This window comes from Bradysia coprophila, unplaced genomic scaffold (assembly GCF_014529535.1).
Source record: "Bradysia coprophila strain Holo2 unplaced genomic scaffold, BU_Bcop_v1 contig_151, whole genome shotgun sequence".
NCBI lineage: Eukaryota > Metazoa > Arthropoda > Insecta > Diptera > Sciaridae > Bradysia > Bradysia coprophila.
The window spans coordinates 7,570,511-7,587,687 of NW_023503423.1; the positions used below are offsets into that span (position 1 = coordinate 7,570,511).

General features: G+C 35.6%; 1 long non-coding RNA gene across 1 annotated transcript; it reads left to right on the forward strand.

Moving 5' to 3' along the window:
• Positions 1-1,427: 1,427 nt before the first annotated feature.
• LOC119074779 lies at positions 1,428-1,858 on the forward strand. The gene is made up of 2 exons (XR_005087247.1): positions 1,428-1,563; positions 1,633-1,858. It is a non-coding gene; the product is annotated as an uncharacterized LOC119074779 (long non-coding RNA).
• Positions 1,859-17,177: the final 15,319 nt, after the last annotated feature.

The following is a 17,177-nucleotide window of genomic DNA, read 5'->3' on the forward strand; positions in this document are numbered from 1 at the left end:
CGCCGAACAGGAAAAGGAGAACTCCATCATAATTAAAATTTCCTGACTCGTGTAATTAGCTTCTACATTTTAAAAAGGAAGAAAAAGAAATTAATCTTGGTGCTTGAATATAATATGATTCAGCTTTTCGCTTTGATTTTCGCATCCATTTACTTTATACTATAATCCTACTATGAAGATAAGTAAATTGTTGGTGCATTGGAAGGGGTTATACTTAAAAGACGGTGTGGGTCCCGCACAAGATCTGACATTTCCCGCAACTATTTCCTATAACTATTTATTGCATGCCAAGCAAGAGGCGGACGTTCTTTATTGATACCATTGATACCTAGAGGTGTACGGGTAAGCAAAGCAACATACAAATCAATAGTCAATGGTATCAATGGCTAACACGTCTGCTTGCAACTACAAAATTGAGTGTTCAGGTCGAGAGTTCAAAACACAATCGTAGACAGATTTGAACCGATTTTAACAAAATTTGTAATCGACCTGAGGCCTGTGGTATTTTGAGTCATGGAATACTAAAGTGTACACATGAATGCAAGCGACAAAAGCTTGCTTAAGGCTTTCCTAGAAAAGGCATATTAGGGCGTACCAGACATAAGCCAACGACCTTCGACTGGTGTCATTCGATTCCCAAGGACATGAATGAACAGAAAAACACACGCCAGACAAAATTTACCGAAAACTGTGAGTCGCCAGACAAAAAGAAAACTCGAAAAATAGGGTTTTGCGCACACGATGTATTGCCGAACTCGCTTCGCTCTTATCGACAAACTCACATCTAGTGCGCAAAACAACCCCATTTCCTAATAACTAGTTAGCAAAATAGCTATTTTCCATCATGATCATCGTGATTTAACATGACTGAAATTTTGATGATCTACGTTCTTATAGACTTATAATGAACAGAATAAGAACCGTTAAGTGAAATGTTCAAGTGCTAAGTGAGACAGTTCATTCATTTGCAAGCATAGTGAGCATCTTGTGACAAAAATTTTCGCGTGATCTGTACCCGTACGGATTTGACTTTCAAACAATATAAAAAATTCGTTTAGCTAAAAATTTGCTGTTCTGTTATTCACTTTGATGTTGGCAATTAAGTTGTTTAATTACATTAGGATTCCAGGATTCCTAATTAAACCATAGGTAATTGAAACTTGATTACTGCATCAATTAATTAATATGCCATGTGAAGTACGTTGAATAAAAAGGTGCATAACGGATTACAATCAATTTACACTATTCGATGCAGTTTACATTGTCAGCGATCTGTGCTTCGTGTTGCATTCAATTATTTTTCTAGATTTGATTGATAACATCGTTTCATATCGGCCACTTAAAAATTCAAACAATGAGAATCTGTGTACACACGATTTACCTTGATTTATTTTTAATTCTTGTCGGATTTTTTCTTGTTGTGTTAAACATATACTGTTCTCGATTCAGAAACTTTTTACTATATAAAGGGATTGATTTGTATGATAAAAGTTATAAGCATTAAAAATGTCCAAGTTACAACTTACTATTCTGATCGTTATTGGTTTCGTAGCAGTGCTACAGGTAAGTACTTAATTATAAAGCATCGACGAATTGGAACTATTTTGAGTCGAAATGTTTGTTTCATTCCAGAAAGTGAATGCAACCGCTCCTGGAGCAGGCTCATGCACTGGAATTGGATAATGCACTGGATCAGCTTCTGGTGCTGGTGCCGGCTCATGCACGGGCGATAGATCGTGCAGTGGTGATAATTCGGGTGCTGGTGGTGGATCTTGCACAGGGGCAGACTCCTGCAAGGCAGCCGGAAGTGGCAGCGAAGCTGGTACTTGCACTGAACCCAATTCGTGTGCTTAAACGATCGACACATGATGCAGCACCATTGATGTCATCAATTTGTGTGTGCACAGCAATATTAAATTGGAATTTATTAACACCTTATGATTGAAAATATAATTGCAAATTAGTCCGAGACATGCGCATTTAGTTATTTTACCTACTGTAAGATCAAAAAATTCATAATTCTTATCAACAATTATTGTCGTGCACAAATCTCTAAAGGTATTTATGCAATTCAGTGGTCGAATTCGATACTTACGCCGCCTGTGTGCAATGTCATATGAACAAGTTTTATTTCATCCAAAAATCAGTGAAATAGTTATTTATGTAACTCGAGATCATAATGTTCGAAAACTGCGAACTTTAGATCGCTCTGTGTCATAGTTACACATCTGGAGCCTAATAAAGTACTTCGTACTCGATGTCATAAAAAATATTCTTAACTAGTGTTGAAATATCGCGATTTCCCACGTCGTTTAGGAAAAACGTTGTTCCTAACTTATGCTAAAAGGCTTTTTTAGCATGCGTTAGGAAAAAAATTTATCGCACTGAAAATACATCAACCAATTCATACAAACACGTATATAAAATTGTGGCTAATTGATAACAATAGTAGGTTACAGTGCACCCTGCGAAAATGATTCATTACATGGGGGAACAATTTTGAGATACGAGCAACTCACAAGTGTGTGTTTAAGCGCCAAGGTTTGAAAACTGTTATTTTGACAAGGGTAGAGTTTGCATATCCGAGCCGAAGGCAAGGTATGTAACTACCCGCGTCAAAATAACAGTTTTCAAACCGAGGCGCTTAAACACACACGCGTGAGTTGCGAGTTTCAAAATTGTTCCACCATGTAATGAATCATTGCAGCAGGATGCACTGTATTCTATTTTATTGCTTGCCCATGCGAAAATTGATTCTTACATATCAATTTCTATAAATAGCAACAAAAGCAAATTTAAATACAACCATCTCTGTAGACAAAATCAACAAAACAACTAGAAATTTTTTCGGCACTATAAAACCAGTACACAGCCGAAATCAACTCATACTTCTTCATAAAATATCCCGAAAATATTGGTATTGGTACAGCAGTACCAACCGTACCGAAAGTGATCGAAGTGATCACACTATAGCAGGTGCCATGTTGTCATTGAATTGTTATTCCGTACCATGATAATACATTCTAAGCAATGATTTTGTTGTCTTTGTTATTTAGACAAAAAATTTTGCAGTGAAGTGAAATGAATTGTGTCTAAAATTAATCAATGTGTGAAGTGTTTTCGAATTTAAGTGAAAAATACGCAACTAAAAGTGCTCGCTATGTGTGTTCATAACAAACATTGAAATTATTGCTAGAACAAATATGGCTGACGCTTTCAGTTTTGTGATTTTTCTTTTTAAGAATTGAAATTCTTTTGTCACACTGAACTCTCGCCACTGCAAAATAATTGTCCAAAAACACAAAACATCAATAATTATTCTCGTTTTCATGTCAAAGAGCATAAAATATTTCAGATGACGCATTCACTTTCATATGGCTGCACCCCACGAAAACTGATTTTACATGAATGACTCGAGCACCCCGCGAAAATATAGATTCCCTGACGAAAGTGTCACGCAAATATCTCTAAGGGAATCGACCATTTTCGTGGGGCCCAAATTGATATGTATGAATCAATTTTCGCATGTGGCAAGCAATAAAATAAATTTGAGCTCAGTTTAAATAAAAGAAATAATCATGTAGTGGTATACTGTGAACGATTTTAGATTGTTTTTCAATGGAAAGTTTGTGTTTTGTATATATGTGCGATGTGCGCGCGGAATTCGCTTACTGAACTGCATAAAACATCGTATGCGAAGTCGAGCTTGCCAAGACATCGTGTTACATAAAAAACTAGTAGTTATGTACGTGGAATAGAACCGATATTTGCGCACGAATTTGACAGAATCGTCCTAAGACACGATTCTGTGTCAGTTTCGGATTGATGTGTTTTTGCAATTATAATGAAATAGAATGGTTCGAATATCCTTTGAGTCTCATTCAAATTGCAGCTTTTAAAGTTTTCGCTCTTTGGTTTTGAATACCTTCAGTCACATGTTGAACACCTTTCAGCGCATGTTTTCCTGTCTTTTCGTATCATAACACAACACGCGCAATAATAATTTCACCAACAAAAGTAACAGTAGAGATTGTCAGCATGTAACATAGTAATTGAAAAATTCCTTCCAGCCGAGAGAATTCAAATGCTGTTGGCGGTTGCGTCTCTCCCTTACTGAAAGCAAATACATAATTCGGATCGATATATTTTGATATGACGAAGTCAATTAATCCTGCTGATTGGAAACGACCAATTAAGTTATTGATTTCATTCACCAAATAATAGTTTTTTGTAAAATAGAACACAAAAGAATTTGTATAGATCGTTACTGGGCAGATGTTCATCGTGTAGTTGTGTCTATTGATTAGATTTTGATACATTGCTGGCATTCGATGTTTAAACATCGCAACACCCGGTAGAGATTTGTTTGCCAGCATAAATTCATACATTGGCATTTCGGACTCGTTGATCGCTTGGTGTCTTTTCAAAAGTCTTTCGTCATAAACGTTAGCGGGTGACATAAAAATGTAGAATGTATAATTGTGCCTGACTAAGTCGTCCACCGTTTTCAATTGAACTAGGTTTATATCCCTCTTTAGAATATTAAATAATTGTCCTTGATACAAAGTCCTGAGAAGCAAAGCGAAGATTACGAAATTCATGAGTAAAAATCGTGGAAAATTATTCTTTGGTAGTGTGTTCTGTGGACCACCCAAGAGCAACTGGCACACATTCAATACACTACCATCTAAGCCGTCTCCGATAACATAAGCGATAACAGATAGAAATCCAGGACATGGCCGTAAATGGCACTAATAATTTTCCGATTGGATCAATCAGAAGTGGCGAAGGGATGACAAGTGTAAGTCTATCAATAAATAACACGTCCGTCGCACTATAAGTTGTAGTTCTCCACATTTGCAATGTTAGCCCCGAAACACAGTCGACTTCTCTGGTGTTTACTCTCGGTAATACAGAATTGTTGTATTGGGTTACATTTTGCCTGAAATTCAAAATGCTTCCGAACATGTCCATTAAATCGATGTTTATTCCACGGAATGAGTCGTTGTCCGTTTTTTTCGGTATGAAGCACGGAACGTAGTCGGATCCACCGACGTGCAATGTACAATTTCCGAGATTCCTAAACTGTTGCGGGAAAAAAATGTTTGACGTCCATGTTTTGGAGTTCAGATCAAATTGATTGATTTGAGTTATGTTGGTATTGTTACATAATCCATTGATGAATGGGATAATGGGGTACATCGGAACGAAAGACGAATTTGCGCTTGTTACTAGCACGTTGACGTTGTAAGCGAATATGTTCCATAACTTCGAAAAAATTCTCCCTATTTCCACTGTTTCCTCATTCTCGACCAGTAAAATAAAATGTCCGTCATAGGAAAAGGTTTCCGGTTTGATTAAATCAAAGATAATGTCGAACACATCGTTACTATTCAAATGAACGACGATCGCATTAACCTTTCGATACTCGGAAATGGATATGTTATTGAGATCGTCAATGACAATCTTACTTGTTGCAAGACTATGGAATCATAAGAAATGTTGAATTATTTCGGTGTCCCTATTTATAACATGCACAGTCGATCTGTCACTTTTCTCGGTTAATGTTGATAGCATATGCGATGAAGCGTAATAGTGAAGGAAACCAAAGGTTTTCTCTTCATTGAAAAAATCAAAGGATTTTGTGAAAGCCGGCGGCAGCAAAACACTCCACAAAAGTATTTCCACGAACATTTGAAACAGATTAAATGAAGGAAATGTGGTTTATCATAAGCTATTAGTGTTACGTAACATTCAACATTCACAACGAAACTAATTTGTCGTTGATAACTGAATGACCGTTGAACGTATTTATAAAGTGAAAGCATTTTAAATTGATCGATTCTGAAAATTTTCAGTGTGTCATTTTTCGAAAACAAGTGTAGACTTACAGATAGATTTTTGAACTGTTTTTATTACATTTGCAAGTTTTATTCTGTGCAAAAGCTCAAAAGCTTCGCAACTTACGCGTGTGTTGTAAGCTCGATTACACATAATAACAATTGAAAATGTAATAGAAACAGTTCAAATGCTCGCTATGAAAGTCTATACTTGTTTTCCAACCATGATACACTGAAAATTATCAGAATCGATCATTTTAATCTGATTTTCCTTTATGTAAATATTTAATGAGCAATCACTTTATTGTAATTACATAATAATTGCCATTTGACATAGATATCAGATTTAAAGATATTCTATCGAAAACATGCTTGCCGAAATCGGACCCATGTTCTAGTTGACCTTTTCATATGTGCCTAGTAAGATAAGACGCAAAGAAGCAAAAAAAAAGGTTTGAAAAAATCTGGAACTCTTGTGTGACCAGTGGGAGAGCTGATCGAAAACCGAAAACATGCATTTTTCGTATACGGGTATCGCGAGATACATGAAAGGTACAGGATCGTGAGGCGTCATTAGAAAGATATGTGCATGTGCTCCATGTACCTCCATACGAAAAGTGCATCTTTTCGGTTTCAGGTCACACTGGTCACACAAGGGTTGAGGATTTTTTTTTTCAAAATTGTGCTTTTATACTTCTAATACCCTTACTGAGCATATATAAAAAAGTCCACTAATGCGTCCCATGTCGGCAGGCATGTTTTCAAAAGAATCCCTTATAATAAGCTATACCAACTAAATGGTCAACACTATGGTAAAAAGTAGACAAATGGTACGATTCGATTGTAGTTACAGGGCCGTACGTACATACTTACTTATTTATTTAACAGGAATCGAATACGCTAAAAAAGACTTTTAGTCCGTGGTACGAATAATATTTGCGCACTTTTTTGGTTCTAGGTATGAAAAATTGATTTTTTTCGGAACTTCTCAGAGAGTGATATTAAGTTTCTTGACCTGCGACGGCGAAGGGCCGAAAGTGGATTTTCATATCAAGGTCGCTGACCGTGATTTGCGGATTCAAAACCGAGCCGATAAAATGATCGAGTTGACTGGACCTTATTTTCGGTGTCATTACGAAGCCAAATAATCAATCTTCATAATAGAGATAGTCATAATTCCTGGATATCAAGAAAATGACGTTCAAAGTTAAAAATTGTCACTTTACCTCAAATCACGATCAATTACCTTAGTATTTTTTGCTACGAGTGATGAAAAATGGAATTTTTCAGGACTAGTCGTAAGTTGTCCTAACGAGACGAAAAAATTCATTACTCCGTGACAAAAAATATTATTTTTGTGTACTCGACAGTTACAGACAAGCTGGAACTTCGCAAACGTTTCTTTTAAAAATGTACTTACTCTTTATGGTGAGTTAGTTATGGGATATGTTAAAAAGATGGTTTATGCAAATTGAGCAACATATGCTAAGAAAAGTATAGCTCAATGCACTTCGTATAATATTCTTAATTGCCAATTATTTTTTTACTTCATTCTCGGCAACAAAACATAAATTATGGTAAGCAAATTGCTTCTGTTGGTGCTTTTATTCTTCAGTTATTCCCTGAGGAATGTTTTACTGTATCATGGTATGTTATTCCTGTCAGTCGCATTCAATGAAATTTATTTTTGTTTACAATGAATGGTAAGTTGTAAGAATGCAGGCCGGATGTAAAATTTATTTATTTTGTCGGTTTCATTTGAATCAGATAATTTGTTTCTGCTTTTATCAGAGGATAACAAAATTACGTAGCATCGTACCTTGTGTCGTTATGGTGTTGTGTTTGTACAAAACTGAATTCACGTTTCATGTAGCTGTTTTAATGAAAGAGTTAATTTCAATCAGATGTCGTTTGATGTTTTTTGGCTCTTTGAATATTCAACTTTTGTATGCGCATGAAAGTTCTTTGGAACAGTGTGATAAAATCTACATAGTGCCTACATTGGAGGACGAACTTAATAAATTCATAAGTCAAACGAGTGCATCATATGCACGTTGAAAAATTACCATGATTTTACCTCGCAAATGTTGAAGCATTGTGCAAAATTTCGCGTCAAAGGCGATTTTTTTCTCAAAGGTTGATACAGTCTATCAGACTAACTTCGTAGTTCAATCATGTGAGATTTGAATCAGAGATTTCAAATGGTCTGACTAAATAGCGAACATGACATAAGTAAAACCTAAGAAGACGCCCGTACGACTACGTTTGTATTATCTTCCATTAATATGTCTAAAACAATATTGAGAGTGCCTTCCGAAGGTAAGTGGGATCAATGCATATTTATATACTTAGGGTGGGCCGAGTTTCCCATTTTGAAATTCAACACCTATCTTCTGCAGCTTTTCAGGACGAATTTTTCGGCAGTTTTTAGAATATCTTCGACCGACTTTCTTCAAAATGCCTAACATTTTAGTAGAGATTGAATTTGACATTTTTACACTACAAAAGTTAACTTGTGTCGTCACTAAAGATGTATGGGCATCAGTGGAACGGTTAGACAAAGTCACAGTACACCAAAAAATCATTGCCCACTGTCTACCTTTGACATAATATTTTCTTGAATTTTCCAAAATTTTCTCGATTTTTCTTGAAAAATGTTCTCAAGAAAGTTCACAAAAATGTCAGAAAATTCAAGAAAAATTCAAGAAAATATTATTTAAAAGACAGGCACATACAGTCGTGTATGTTATTCGAAAGAAGTCGGAAGTAAAAAATGCATAAAAGCTTCAAGCTGCAATAAGGGCTTGAGGTATTCATGTTCAAAATGGGAAAATCGATCTACACACGTTATTTACGTTAAATGGGCATTCGAACGCAAAATTTAGCCTCTCTAAGCAAAGGCTTTCTGCTGATTCATGAATTCGAAGTCGACTCGTTTCAAACGTCCGTGATAGTAAACTTATAAGACCCATGTACTTCGCAGAGGTTTAAAAATGACACATTTTGATGTTTATTATATAGAACCACATCCAGCGTAACCACGCAACCTATTTACGCCACACAATTTAATTATCTCACAAATAATAACGTCCTGTAACTTGATTTAAAGAAGGAGATTTTACGCTGTATTGGTGCGCACCAAGAAAAGTTTCTTTTTAGCCCCGTACGAAGTACGAAGGGGCTTATAGGATTACGATTCCGTGTGTAATTGATGGAATTCGAAGCAGACGGTAAGGGCAAAGTGTTTGCCTATGTTTATAGATGACGAATCCGCAATAAAAATTTGGGCCGTCTGTCCGTCTGTCCGTCTGTCCGTCTGTCCATCTGTCCGTCACGTCGATATCTTGAGTAAATCAAATCCGATTTCAAAAATTTTTTTTTTCCCTGAAAGATAGTCAAAATAGTGAGGCTAAGTTCGAAGATGGGCATATTCGGGTCGGCCCTTCGTGAGTTAGGGCCACCTAAGTGATTTAAGGTCTTTTGGTGATATTTATGGCAAAATAAACGATGGAAATGTAAATGACACGGCAAGTGATAGGTATTGTCAATACCAATCCAGGAAAAAAAAGTTTTTTTAAATCGGGTGAGTGGACCGTGAGTTAGGGCCTTAGAAGTGAAAAGCTACTAGGGCCCTATGTGTATTTTACATAGAACTCAAGTAAATTTCATCCGTTTTTCGTAATTTTTGTTTCATTTGAAAGATAATCGAACACCGAATAGAATGTTGTTGAAAAAAAAAATTAAATTTGGGTCCTTGGACTAAGGCCGCTACTAGGGCCCTATGTGTATTTTACATATAACTCGAGCAAATTTCATCCGTTTTTCGTAATTTTTGTTTCATTTGGAAGGTAATCAAAGGCCGAATAGAATGTTGTTGAAAAAAAATTAAATTTGGGTCCTCGGACTAAGGCCGCTACTAGGGCCCTATGTGTATTTTACATATAACTCGAGCAAATTTCATCCGTTTTTTCGTAATTTTTGTTTCATTTGAAAGGTAATCAAAGGCCGAATAGAATGTTGTTGAAAAAAAATTAAATTTGGGTCCTTGGACTAAGGCCGCTACTAGGACCCTTTGTGTATTTTACATATAACTCGAGCAAATTTCATCCGTTTTTCGTAATTTTTGTTTCATTTGAAAGATAATCGAACACCGAATAGAATGTTGTTGAAAAAAAAAATTAAATTTGGGTCCTTGGACTAAGGCCGCTACTAGGGCCCTATGTGTATTTTACATATAACTCGAGCAAATTTCATCCGTTTTTCGTAATTTTTGTTTCATTTGAAAGGTAATCAAAGGCCGAATAGAATGTAGTTGAAAAAAAAAATTTGGATCCTCGGACTGAGGCCGATACTAGGCCCTATGTGTATTTATACTCAATAAATTAAAATTTTAGGGCTATTTGAAATTTTTGTTTTATTTGAAAGGAACGTCGTACGGGGCTTCGTAATTGCGCTATGCGCAATTTCTAAGATGTACACATTACATAATAATTTTACTTTAACTACTTTAACCGGCGCATAGGCTTACGGTCAAAGTAGGGTGACAGACGCACTAGGGTCACGTACGCAATAGATATACGGGTTTGTACGGGGCTCAGTCGCAGCAAACGCTCCGACTGTTCTGATGGCTCGTTTCATTCTGCCTTTTGCATCTTTATTTTATAAGAGTCACTAAAGTTGTTGGCATCAACTTGATATAAAATTGATCGAATAATATAATGTACCACACCATCAACATAAAGAACGCAAAAAGTACATTATAACTTCATATTATTAGTAAGTCGTTCCTATGGGACCAGAATACGATGAAAAATGGAAAAGAATCATATTGGCAATTTATTATAAATTATATTCATGTAATTGGCATATATAAGTAAACGTTGTTACGAAGTATCTCCATGTCTCTCGGAAGTATATGCCAGTGTAAATTCCGTGGGAATATGAGGCAACAGACGGATCCGAAATCAAATTACTTTTCTGTGAACTAATTTAAGTGGTTAGGTGTTGGGACAATATATCAAATAAGTAGAAGAGTTCAATAAGGGCGAGCGAATACTGCCCTGGACATTCATCGGTGATGACTTGTATAGGTGACCACGGACGTATCCCATTGTAATGACTTTAATAGTGATACGATTATCTTTCAACAAAAATAATTAATTTATCTATCGAACAATCAATCGAATAAATTTGTAATTTTATCGGCGTCTTAAAACAAAACAGCTGGCATGGAATAAGTTTATGAAATCCGGAAGTATTGACACTCGTAAATTGATCACACAATCTAATACCAATATTTTCCACATTTAAATTTAACTGCATTAGTCTCTTCCATTCCGGAACACCTAAAATGATGAACAACATTGAAAAGCTCACCTTATATAGCAGCTTATATATACCAGCTTCCCCTCTTGCAAATGCAACATATTATTTTTAAGCTATAAGCACACTCATAGATAGTGAGTAAGGAACGTTATTGTAAACTTTATATTTTGTAACGAAATAATCGATCTGTTACTCAGCAGTATATAATGTGGGTGTTTCGAAACTTTGTTTAAACCGAAAAGGCATTACGATTTAAATGTATTTTAGTACCCGTGAGTGAATGAAAACATAAAAAAGGAATATAAAGTGAATGAGGAGTAGCAACTAGCAGTTTTGATTGGGTGTCGATTAAATGAGTTTTTGATGGAAAGCGGAAGCAAGTACTATAAAGCTGCCAGCGGACTTACGCCGTTTAGCACTCCGTTTACGAGTGAACATTGGAAGATCCTCCCACTTTCCATTGTTAAAACGTAAACGGAGAGCTAAACGACGTAAGTCGCGGTCAAGGAAAAAAAAATTTAACGAAACAACTAACTATTTCGGTGTGCGGATCTAGCAACAGCAGGTCAAAGATAGGATAAGATGGGCAGTAAAGCTGTTGCTTTCCAAGCACCTAAGCCACAAATAAACCGCAAATCGAATCACTATTATGAGTTACGCATATGACGTATAAGTACGGTATTCAGCATTTTTGGTCTTTTCTTAGAGACCAAGGGACATACTACGGGCAATGGAGCTGGCTAGTGTTAACTGACAGCAGATACTAATCATTTGCGATTAGGAAAAACCCTATGAAGTATGTCTGACACCTGACATATAGGGCGTGAGTCAATCGCTTTACCGATTGCGTTTTGTCAATATAGGAACCCTCTATTGGCCTGTAGAGGCGCCACAATTCTTCCATGAGCAATTTTATGACGAAGTGCCATTTTATCAATTATTGTGAATGACCCGGCGCAAAATTCCTAGTAGCTTAAGTGGAGATATTGTCAACAAAAGATATGTTCTATGGGTAGCTGGATGTACACAACGAAATTGTTTGCTTCCTGACAGAAGGTTCCTGTAGTAGCCAATACAAATGGTTTGACTACAAATGTTCAACCGAATTATAACGTTCCTGTTCGAATACTTAAGCTGCGGTCGCTATTTTGCTTTAAAAACATAAATCGTTAACAAGTGGTTTTTTATGCTATCGGCACGTTGCGAGTGAGAAAATTATTGAACAATTTCAAAGATTACAAGTTTTGTTTTCTATAACGGAGGGATGAATGACAGAAGCAGCTTTACTTTCTATAAAATTGATTCAATGCTCGTGGAATACGAAGACCCAGGGATGGTTAGTTTGTAAACTTTTTTTCCCTCCGTTTTCTATACGAAATGGATGTTATGCATAAGTATATGCAAGCATGTATAGAGCATTATATATATATAGTAATGGGCATACATAGTAGGGTGGGTCGTATTTTCATTTTGTTTTTATTTTAAAAGGCCTGGCCCCAGGCTGTACTTAGAATTGCACACAATGTTGACAGATATCTCGGGCAGTTGGGAACAGAAGACATTGCTGCTAACTGTAGTGAATAGATGAGGAGTCCAGCTATGAAATACCATAAGAACGTTGTTTATCTTCGCCTTCAATCGGGCAAGGTAACTCTGTCAGTGTTCCCAACTAAGACTTTTCGACCAAAAATTACAACTTTATTTGCAAACAAAATCGACAAATCACGACATAATACATCGTGTGAGGTATGTCTGAACAGGTAATCTCATAGAGAATCCATTGCAGAGAAGTTTTTTGATAACAAGTTGAAAAAACTCATAGGAGCTTTGTTTTTAAAGCCAAAAGTTGGCAATTTTTTTGGTAGAATGAAAAAGTCAAATGAACAAAAATAGACGAATTTACGTTTATTTGCTCAGAAAATTGTTATTTAGGGTGAATAGGTATAAAACTATCAATTTTACCAGATTAGAACCTCTTAATTTGCATTTTTTGTTCATTTAACTTTTTCATTCTAACAAAAAATTGCCAACTTTTGGCTTCAAAAACAAAGCTCCTATGAGTTTTTTCAACTTGTTATCAAAAAACTTCTCTGCAATGGATTCTCTATTAGATTACCTGTTCACTCATACCTCACACGATGTATTATGAAGTGATTTGCCGATTTTATTTGCAAATAAAGTTGAAATTTTTTGTCGAAAAGTCTTACTCGGGAACACTGACAGAGTTACCCTGCCCGATTGAAGGCGAAGATAAACAACGTTCTTATGGTATTTCATAGCTGGACTCCTCAGCTATTCACTACAGTTAGCAGCAATGTCTTCTGTTCCCAACTGCCCGAGATATCTGTCAACATTGTGTGCAATTTCATGATCAAAAATCAAAAATCAGTCTAGAGGCAAGGAAAAAATGAATTTTTATTTTTTTTTTTTGCTGTTTCGGATTCCTTGGTCAATTCTGAGTACAGCCTGGGGCCAGGCCTTTTAAAATAAAAACAAAATGAAAATACGACCCACCCTAATACATAGTTATATATTTCGAGTTTGGTAAATCGAATAAATTTTATAAATTTCATTGAAAAGTACTGGGTGTGCTAAACTTTTTGCTCTGAACTCTGAACATAGCAGTTGTTATATTCTGGCAAATTTTTCAGTTTCAGTTTAACCACATCCTGAAGCAAAATTACCGCTTACATGCCATGTCGGAAGAGGAAAAATGTAAAACCACTAGTTCAAAACTACGAAATACTCAAAAAAAAAATCAATTTTCCGATCTGACAAACGCATTTTGTTAAAAAGTCAATTAAATTTACATTTCGTTCAGAAAATTGAATATGGTTTTACATTGACTACAAAGGAGATATTCGTGTAATCGAACTTTAAGTCTGAACTTCATTGAATGGGAGATTATTATTTCTATTCAATTTAGACGGAGCAGATATGACGGACGTAATCTTTTTACGGAAATTATTGAACCCGTTGGTTTTGCCTGTTGAATCGATTATTCAAAGTGGGCAACTATTTTCAATAAATTTCAATTGCTTTCAAAGGACGGGTTTTGTACAACACGTGGAATGAGTTTTGAATTAAATCTTGAGAGGGTTTCTCTTGCAGCGAATTAACTTATTGTTAGGATTTTCTTGGATTACGTCGAACCGTGTAGGTCTTGGCATTTATCTGTTGCTAAAGCTTATAAGTTGCAAATGAAAATGGGACATTTAACATGATCAATAACGGCTTTCCGAATGATTGAATTGAACTCAATTATAACACGGAAAAATAGAAGTAATATGCCTTGTTCTGATGTTGTTTAAAGAGATTTAACGCTGGAAAAGACATAAAAAACAAAATGAAATGAATCGATATATAGCAGCAGATGAAATGCTAATTATTGAGTTGTTGTTGATCATACTATCTTTCGTCCCTTCGGGTTATGAACTAATTAGTAGTTGGTGGATTTCTTAGTATTATGTCAAAACAGGTTAATTAGAGATGATACAAAATAAGGTTAGTCGTTTCCTAGAAACCTAGGCAATGCATCGAATGTGGTATGATTTGCAAGCACAGGTCCGGTCTTACTGGGCATCATATCACCCCGTGTGCTTTTTCAATTTTTTATGAAAGTTTCAATTTTTCGTGCCTTTCGAAATTAGTTTGCAAACATCGCCCGGTGTATGATATATCGGAGCTACAGTAGCGACCGTATTCAAACTTACCTCCGAGGGATTTTTGCTTGATTTTTGGAAAAATTTCTAAGTAAACGTTCAAACGCTTGTTCAATCGAAAGTTTTACTGTAGCTGTCTTGGGAAGGGATCAGTGGAAACAACTGATGATGGGTAGATCACGCTATCCTCAGACCGCCACTGAATCCTGAGGTCGAAACAGCTTTGTCGTCTTTGTTAAAGTCACTTAACGCGAGCCATGAGTGGATAGGGGAGAGCAAAAGCTCTGTTTGTTCTGCTTTCTTTTATTTTCGTTGTATTTTAGCAATTTTAGCAATTCATCTATAGGCATTTCAGCTGGGGGTATAGATCACAGTATAGATAACTTTCAAGCTACGGTACTTTCAAACGTAACCTCAGATTAGTTTCGTTGTGTTTCAATATTTAACACGAAATTTTATGTCAAAAAAGAGCTGCCATTTGAGTACTAAATTTAAAATCCTGTGTAAAAACGAACGAACAATAGGCGGCGGTTCAAAATCTCTCGTTCATTATTAACGTGAATGGCAGTTCTTAACGTGGATGGCATTTCAGACGGCCTTGAAGATGATCTATAATAATTAAAAGGGAATTTATGCAAGCTATTGCTTCTATAGATCATCTTCAATACCGTTTGAAATGCCATCCACGTTAAAAAAAATCGCATACAAATGAATGAATGAACGAAACATTTAACGAAACCTTAGTGATGTTACGTCTAGGTGAAAGTACCGTATCTTGAAGACGATCCATACAATATCTTTTTCATCTGTCTCAGCAGAAATTATTGTGGAATATTTATGAACATCTTTCACGAGAGCGTATCTTAATTGGTGTACCATAACTAATATATATCCCAGGACTATTTACCAGCCTCATGAAGAAAACATTTATTAATATATGTTTACATTTATAGAAAGTCAAAGTTTTCGTTTCTATAGAAACTATAGTTGTTACGGCAGTAGAAAACATACAATCTTTTGTCATTTATTTGCTTTGCGTCCAGAGTAAAAATTAATTCTTCGACTGTAGTAGATAGCACAAGAAAAGTTTTAATTTTATATTAATTGCATCCAGAAAGTAAATATACCTTACTCGTCATTTATTTGCATGAAGTTTTGGAGCGAACTGCAAACGTTTGAGTTGGGTAAATTAAGAAGATTGCATGTAAACTTAAAAGAGTATCATAAGTTTCAGGCAGATGGCTGTTGAAATATTATTACATAACTTCAGAACCTTCAGAACTGCTTGATATGAAAGCACGACGTTTGCTTAGTTTAAGATTTTTGCAAGGGTGATTAAGATTGGCTCGCCTAGTATGTGTTTATTACGTAGGTGGAAGCACAGGTCTTCGGAGGGTTTTAAAATTTATTTTTTTCACATTGCAGATGTTGTAGTGTCAAATACTATCTGAGGTCTTAAATTATGTGCACGGCTCCTTTTTCTCGAAGCAATCCGCGTAACCTCCCTAAAAAACCTTAATATCACGTGTGGTAACGTGTAAAAATCAAAACCTCCTAGAATCCAACAACACTAAAGGTAATGCAAATCCACACAAATCCAAGTTTGAGGCGAGATTGTGGTGAATTTAACCGTGTACCTATACCCATAAGTACAACATGTTGTAAATATATGTATTGGCGACATAGGAAACGCTCCCGAAACTTTGTTTCCGTAAAGTTTGTGATCCGCAGAGCATTTGTATTAATTCAATACTTTGCAAGAAACCGGTCCTGATATATGAATATGTTCTTTATATATTTAATGAATAGTTACATGCAGAAACAAGGCATGTCACATTAGCGAATTATAAGAAAAATGAAATACGTTAATATCTCTTTCTGTAAGTAAAACACGTTAAGGTAGGATTATCAATCGAAAAGAAAAATAGATTAACTAGTAACGTTGGCATTATAATAAACAAATTTCATTTTTCTTATAATTTGATAATGTCACATGTCCATTTGTTCATTTAACTATTCACATAGGATCATGCAAAAATACGCTTAGTCTGAGACTCAGACAGGTACTTTGAGATCCCACAATTTTTTGAATTGTATTAAATTTGAAGACCTGTTTTCATTAAAATAGTGTGAGTAAGCACAGGTAGTTCCATTAGATGCCATACCCTCTTGTGTTACTTCTCTTAAGTATGAAAATAAATCGAAGAAAAACTACAACGAATCAATATTTGTAAGCTTACACCCCAGTGAAATGTGAATGTAATTTCATTCCCTTTAATAATACACTGAAGACCTTTTAGATGATGAAGGAATCGGAAGTAAAATGATAAAGAACCGACAAAAGGATATG